General features: G+C 37.7%; 1 non-coding gene across 1 annotated transcript; it reads left to right on the top strand.

Moving 5' to 3' along the window:
• Nucleotides 1-581: 581 nt before the first annotated feature.
• Nucleotides 582-690, top strand: LOC114008264 (U6 spliceosomal RNA). The gene has a single exon (XR_003549822.1). It is a non-coding gene; the product is annotated as a U6 spliceosomal RNA (small nuclear RNA).
• Nucleotides 691-7,049: the final 6,359 nt, after the last annotated feature.

The raw sequence follows: 7,049 nt of genomic DNA, 5'->3' as shown, positions 1-7,049 counted from the left end.
TAAAGCTGAGTGATGATCAAGGAGCAGTTAGTAACACATAAGCACCTATATTACATGAGCCTCAGAAAGAATACTTTATCCATTCATTCTTCAAGTATTTACAGAGTACCTACTCAATGCCAATGCTCTAGATGCCTATGGAACTGTTACTAAAACAGGATGCAGTGAAGCAGAACAGTTAAAAGGCTGTTGCAAATAATTCAAAAAAGGGGCTGTGACGAGAATGGTAGCAGTTCTGGAGGCTGGGAAGTCCAAGAGCATGGTACAGGCATCTGGCAAGGGCCTTCTGGTTGCATCAAAATATTATGACGGCATCACAGGGTGGGAGAGCAAGGGACTGAGAGAGCTCACTTTTCTAACAGAGTGAGCTCATGATAACGTGTAGACTCATGGTAATGAGTCCACCATGGTGACATTAATCTATTACGAACTTTCGGGAGGCACATTAAAAACATAGCACTAGTCATATTTTGAAGGTAGAACCAAAATGATTTCCTAATAACTTAGATATGGGTGTAAAAGAAAAACAATTCGGTGTGACTCCAAGGTTTGACCTGAGCTACTGAAAAGATGGAGTTTCCATGCTCGCTTCAGCAGCACATAAACTAAAGTTGGAAAGATACAGAGAAGATAAGTATGACCCCTGTGGAAGAATGACGTCAGATTTGTTAATTAAGGGGAAAAACATTTAACAGACACAAAAATGGAAAGATATCTGTTGATGATAATGTATATAATAATATTTTTTTTTTTTTGAGAGGTTTTTCGCTATAGGGCGTGTGTGCTTGCCAGACAGAGAGAGACAGAGAGAAATAAAGTGAGAAATCACTCCCCAGGGGGGATGGTCACGCCGCAATCCCTTCTCCTCCATTCTCCTCTCGGGATCTTGGGCATGCACACACATGCGCCCAGCATGAGTTTTAAGCCCCCGGGTCCGGGACTCGAACTGCGGTCGACTACATGGGAGTCCAGCGACATAGCCATTACACTAACTGCTGGTCCCTATAATAATATCTTAAACTGGACTAATATATACTGTTTTCATGCTGGGAAAAACAATTCTGTACACTGTAAAGATGTACAGTGACTAAATGTAAAATAAAATTTTTTAAAAAAAGATGGAGTTTCCATACACTGATAGGGTTGAGCATTTGCATGGGGCAAGTCTGATGGCGGAGAACATCAATATTCCTGTTACATAATCTGGTGGCACTGGACATATAGGTCTCATGTTCAAAAGAGAACTATTTAAAGGCCAGATGTGCTACTTGCCAATAAAAAGCATTTTATTCTAGTTTTGCATTTTCATTTGAGTCATTTTATTTTTCAAATAAACCAATTTAACACTACTGAAAGTTGCTTTTTGACACAGAACTAAATAAAGAAAACAAAGCGAGTTTTTCAGAGGTACGGTTCATTATTTTCTAAGCATTTAACTTCAGTACAAATACACTAGTGAGCGAGCATGTGTGTACATGTGTTTGTGTTCATTTTTAATAAACTACTGTACTAATATGATTTTGGCACCGATTTCCAGACTTCCTCCCTGGGAAATGTTAGAACATTAGCCAGGAATAGCTAAGGAAAATGTCTCGGTCACCTTCTAGCTCTGCACTGTCTTGCCAGTGACCTCTGTTGTGATCCGTGGCATTCTGAACTGGAATAGGTATTCTTTCCACCATGATTTTTAAAACCAACTGCAAAAATGTTTTGGTCTCACTGTACTTAACTACTCAAGAGTCAGATTTCAACTAGTCTGTCAATTAGAACCAATTATTTCTCTGGCTCTAATGATCTGGGGGGCTTTTGTTTGTTTGTTTATTTTTGTATTTTTTTTTTTTTTTTAGAGATTTTGGGGCCTACACACTGCCAGAGAGACAGAGACAGAAAGTAAGAAATAATCCCCCAGGGGGGATGACCACGCACCGCACCTTCTCCTCCAATCTCCTCCCGGGATCTTGGGAACACACACATGTGCCTGGTGTAATTTTCAACCCACCAGGTTGGAGACTTGAACCACAGTTGGCCATGTGGGAGTTCAGAAACATAACCACTACTCCATCTGCTTGTCCCATGATCTGTTCTTAACTATAGGTCCTTTCATTAGTGTGCTGTCTCCTCCTTCAAACACTCAGTGCAACAATTGTTGCCTCCTTGATTACTCTCTAATATTCACTCTCAGCCGTGTCTCTTAATCACATAGTCATAATGGAGCACATTTTATAGATACTGTAGGTCTCTTTAAAAAATAAAAACAGCAGATTCCACATGACCCAAATATTATCTCGGATTTGTGGTATCCAAGAAGTCAATGCACATCCTTTATAAAGAACATTAATACTAACCTAGGATTTCAGTTTTCTCATTGGTTAAGTTCAATTATACAAGAAAATTAGATTTTAAAAAAATTATGTTTGAAATAGTTAAATATAAGATGAAAAATTTAAATATAAAATAAATAAGTTACTATCAAAAATAATTACTTATATTTGATAATGAACTAAATAACCTAAATAATTCTTTGAAATAAAATATATAATTATTAAAATTTAAAATAAATATATTCAATGCATTGGTTAATAGTACATGAAATCAAGACAAAAGGTGAATTTGTAGATGGAAAAAGATCTTGATTTTTAAAACCAACTGCAAAAATGTTTTGGTCTCACTGTACTTAACTACTCAAGAGTCAGATTTCAACTAGTCTGTCAATTAGAACCAATTATTTCTCTGGCTCTAATGATCTGGGGGGCTTTTGTTTGTTTGTTTATTTTTGTATTTTTTTTTTTTTTTAGAGATTTTGGGGCCTACACACTGCCAGAGAGACAGAGACAGAAAGTAAGAAATAATCCCCCAGGGGGGATGACCACGCACAATTCCTTCTCCTCCAATCTCCTCCCGGGATCTTGGGAACACACACATGTGCCTGGTGTAATTTTCAACCCACCAGGTTGGAGACTTGAACCACAGTTGGCCATGTGGGAGTTCAGAAACATAACCACTACTCCATCTGCTTGTCCCATGATCTGTTCTTAACTATAGGTCCTTTCATTAGTGTGCTGTCTCCTCCTTCAAACACTCAGTGCAACAATTGTTGCCTCCTTGATTACTCTCTAATATTCACTCTCAGCCGTGTCTCTTAATCACATAGTCATAATGGAGCACATTTTATAGATACTGTAGGTCTCTTTAAAAAATAAAAACAGCAGATTCCACATGACCCAAATATTATCTCGGATTTGTGGTATCCAAGAAGTCAATGCACATCCTTTATAAAGAACATTAATACTAACCTAGGATTTCAGTTTTCTCATTGGTTAAGTTCAATTATACAAGAAAATTAGATTTTAAAAAAATTATGTTTGAAATAGTTAAATATAAGATGAAAAATTTAAATATAAAATAAATAAGTTACTATCAAAAAAAATTACTTATATTTGATAATCAACTAAATAACCTAAATAATTCTTTGAAATATGACTATCAAAAATAATTATTTATATTTGATAATGAACTAAATAACCTAAATAATTCTTTGAAATAAAATATATAATTATTAAAATTTAAAATAAATATATTCAATGCATTGGTTAATAGTACATGAAATCAAGACAAAAGGTGAATTTGTAGATGGAAAAAGATCTGAAGAAGCTATTCAAAACCAGTCATGAGAGTAAAAGGATAGACAATATTTAAGAGTACTTAAGAGAAAAAATAGTCAGAAAGTTTAATATATAAACACTAACCACAAAATCAAAATAAAAGAACAGAGGAAATGAAGAATTTTCAAGAATAGATAAAAACCATGATTCTACATACATAAAAATTCTCAACATCTTACCAAAAACAGGTAAGTAAAAGTAAATCTGCATCTGGACATTCTGTAAATAAAATTAAATTTTTTTAAACACAATCTGTCAAAACCAAACAAGTAGATCTTTTTTGCACCTTTATGAAAAACCAGTTGGCTATGTAAATGTGGATCTATTTCTGGATGCTCTGTTTTGCTCCACTTGCCTGTGTGTCTGCTCTTGTGCGAGTTCCATGCTGTTCTAGGAACTACAGCTTCCCTGCATGTTGTGAAGTCAGGGAGTGTGAGGCCTCCAACTTTGTTCTATTCGCTCAGGATTACTTTGGATATTCTGGGTCATTCGTGGCTCCATATACCTTTTAAGATTGTTTTTTTTTCATTTGTGTGAGAAATTTCATTTGTACTGATAGTGATTGCGTTGGCTCTGTAGATTGTTTTATGTGGTATCATCACATTAGCAATGTTAATTTTTCCAATCTATAATCATGGGGTAGCTTTCCGTTTCTGTGCATTCTCTTCAACTTGTTTTTATCAGTGTTTTATAGTTTTTATTGTACAGTTATTTCTTTTTCTGGTAAATATTCCTAGAAATTTTATGTATGTATGTATGTACAGCTATTATTATCATTATTAGAAACGGTTTATTTTCCTTATCAACCTTCTGTGGAAGAGCAGGCTTAAGACCCCTCAGTGGCTGTTCAATGATCTGAGCCGTGGGGGCTGCAGACCAGCCTTCGGTGGCAGGCTGAACTCTCCAGTCTTCAGTAGGGAACTGGGGCACAGAGGGCACCTGCACGCCTTCAGACCAGTCTGCAACCTCAGGCTGAGTAGAAGTAAACGCAGGAGCTGGAGCTGTCCATTCACCCTGAAACTCCTCCTTGGTCACAGTCTTTTCAGTACCAGCCTGTTCCTCCCTTTTCAACCTCTCCAGAGTACCTGTAGAAGTGGAGATCAGGCATGACCTCTCACGCGAGTTCATGGGAGATTGTGCCACGCATGCACAGAACTTCCCTGGCCAGCATCCACATCAGACCCACTGAGTGAGCTCCCTTGTTACATGGGATGGCAATGTCCACACAGCACACAGGCCAGTCTGTGCTGCGCAGAGCAATGGTAGGTGGACTAAAACCAAATGCCTCTGTGAGAGGCTGGTGGTCGATTTGGGGGTCAGTCACCACCGAGATGTAGTTCTCGGAGGGCTGCCTGGATCTAGTTAGTGAAGGTTTCAGGAGTGAAGTGGCCAGCAACACGAGTGGGTCCAGTGGCAGCAGCAGACTTCAGCACAGCCCTCTGTCAGGTATTCCTTGAAGATATGACACCGACATCAGCAGAATTTTCAATGGCAACAATGGCATAAGCTGCCAGCAGAAGCTTCTCCCAGGTCCTCTTCAGATTTACGATGCAGATGCTGCCACTTTTCCTTTTGTAGACTACTGCTCCGTTTGGAAGTCAAGGCTGGTCCCACCACAGTGGGTTCCTGCCGCAAGGAGTCTGAGGACGTCCTCAGGACCTCAAGGGCTCTGAACACTCTGAAAGTTTCTTACAATGGGAATCCAGAACAGCTCTGCGTGGACCCTCACGTGAGCAGTGTGGAAAGGACTATTTACAGCTATAATTACTGAGATTACTTTCTTTCTCTCTTTTTTTTTTAAGAGAGATTTTTGCAATAGGGCACATGTGCTTGTGCTCGTTAGAGACCAAAAATGAGACGCCCCCAGAGGGCTTGGCCACGCTACAGTTCCTTCTCCTTCATTCTCCTCTCAGGATTTTAGGCTGCACACACACGCACCTGACATGAGTTTTAAGCCGCAGGGTCTGGAACACTAACTGCAGTTGACTATGTGGAAGTCCAGCGATATAAACAGGACGCCATCTGCTGGTCCTAAGATTGCTTTCCTGATTCAGGCAGTTCGTTATTGGTATATAGCAATGCTGTCACTGATTTCTGCATGTATTGTATCCTACAACTTTACTAAAACTTGTTATCAGGTCTAGAAGTTTTTTGCACCTATGTTCATTAGTAATAAAGATTTGTAGTTTCGTTCTTGTATTCTTGTCTGGTTTTGGTATAAACATAATTCTGGCCTCCTCATATATGTTTGGGAGAATACCCTCCGCACTTCGATTTCTGGGAAAAGTTTAAAAACAATTGGTGGTGATTCCTCTATAGAAATCTTATAGAATTCAGCAATAAAGACATCTGGTCCTAGTCTTTTCTTTGTTGGAAGACTTTTAACTAGTGATTGAATCTTATTACTCATAATTGATCTCTTCAGGTTTTCTATTTATTCCTGGGTCAATCTTAGTAAGTTGTGTTTGTCAAGGAATTTATCCATCTCCTTTAGGTTGTCCAATTTGTTGGCAAATAGTTGTTGATATTAGTCTCTAAGGATTGTTTATATTTCTGTGATTTCCACTGTAATGTGTCTTTTTTTGTATTTTATTTTATTTATTTGATGTTTCTTTTTTTCTTAGCCTAGTAAATGGTTTATAGGTTTTGTCTTTAATTTTTTTTTCTTTTGGGCATCTTTGCTAATTTCTGTTAGTCTTAATTTTGTTTATTTCTGGTCTTTTTTTTTTCTTCTACAACTTTTGGGTTGGTTTTATCTTGCTTTTCTAGTTTCTTGAAGCCCATCATTCCATTTATTTGAGATATTTCTAATTTTTCAATTTAGGCATTTATTGTATAAACTTCCCTCTGAACCCTGCTTTTGCTGTATGCCATAGGTTTTGGAATGTTGCATTTCCATTGTCATTTGCCTCAAGAAATCTTTAAGTTTTCTTAATTTTTTCACTGACCTATTGTTTTGTTCTAGAGCATGTTATTTAATTTCATGTATTTGTATATTTTCTGAAGTTCTTCTACTTGATTTCAAGTCTAATTCCATTCTGGTAAGAAAAGATACTAGATATGATTTTGATTTTTTAAAAAGAAAATTTTGAGACTTGTTTGATGTTCTAACATGTGGTCTATCCTGAAGGATGTTCCATGTGCTGATGAAAAGAATATGTATTTTGCAAAGTATTTTATAAATGTCTCTCTTTTTTTTTTTTTTTTTTGAGAGGTTTTTGATAGAGGGCGCGTGTGCTCGCCAGAAAGACAGAGAGAGACAGAGAGATAGAAAGCGAGAAATCATCCCCCCAATCTCTTCTCCTCCATTTCTCCTCTTGGGATCTTGGGCATTCATGCACATGCGCCCAGCGTGAGTTCAAGCTGCCGGGTCCAGGACTTGAGCCG

The sequence above is a fragment of the Tupaia chinensis genome, unplaced genomic scaffold, assembly GCF_000334495.1.
Source record: "Tupaia chinensis unplaced genomic scaffold, TupChi_1.0 Scaffold000315_1, whole genome shotgun sequence".
Classification (NCBI taxonomy): Eukaryota; Metazoa; Chordata; class Mammalia; order Scandentia; family Tupaiidae; genus Tupaia; species Tupaia belangeri.
Note: the sequence above shows the minus strand (reverse complement) of the source record. Positions and strands in the feature narration are given on the sequence as shown.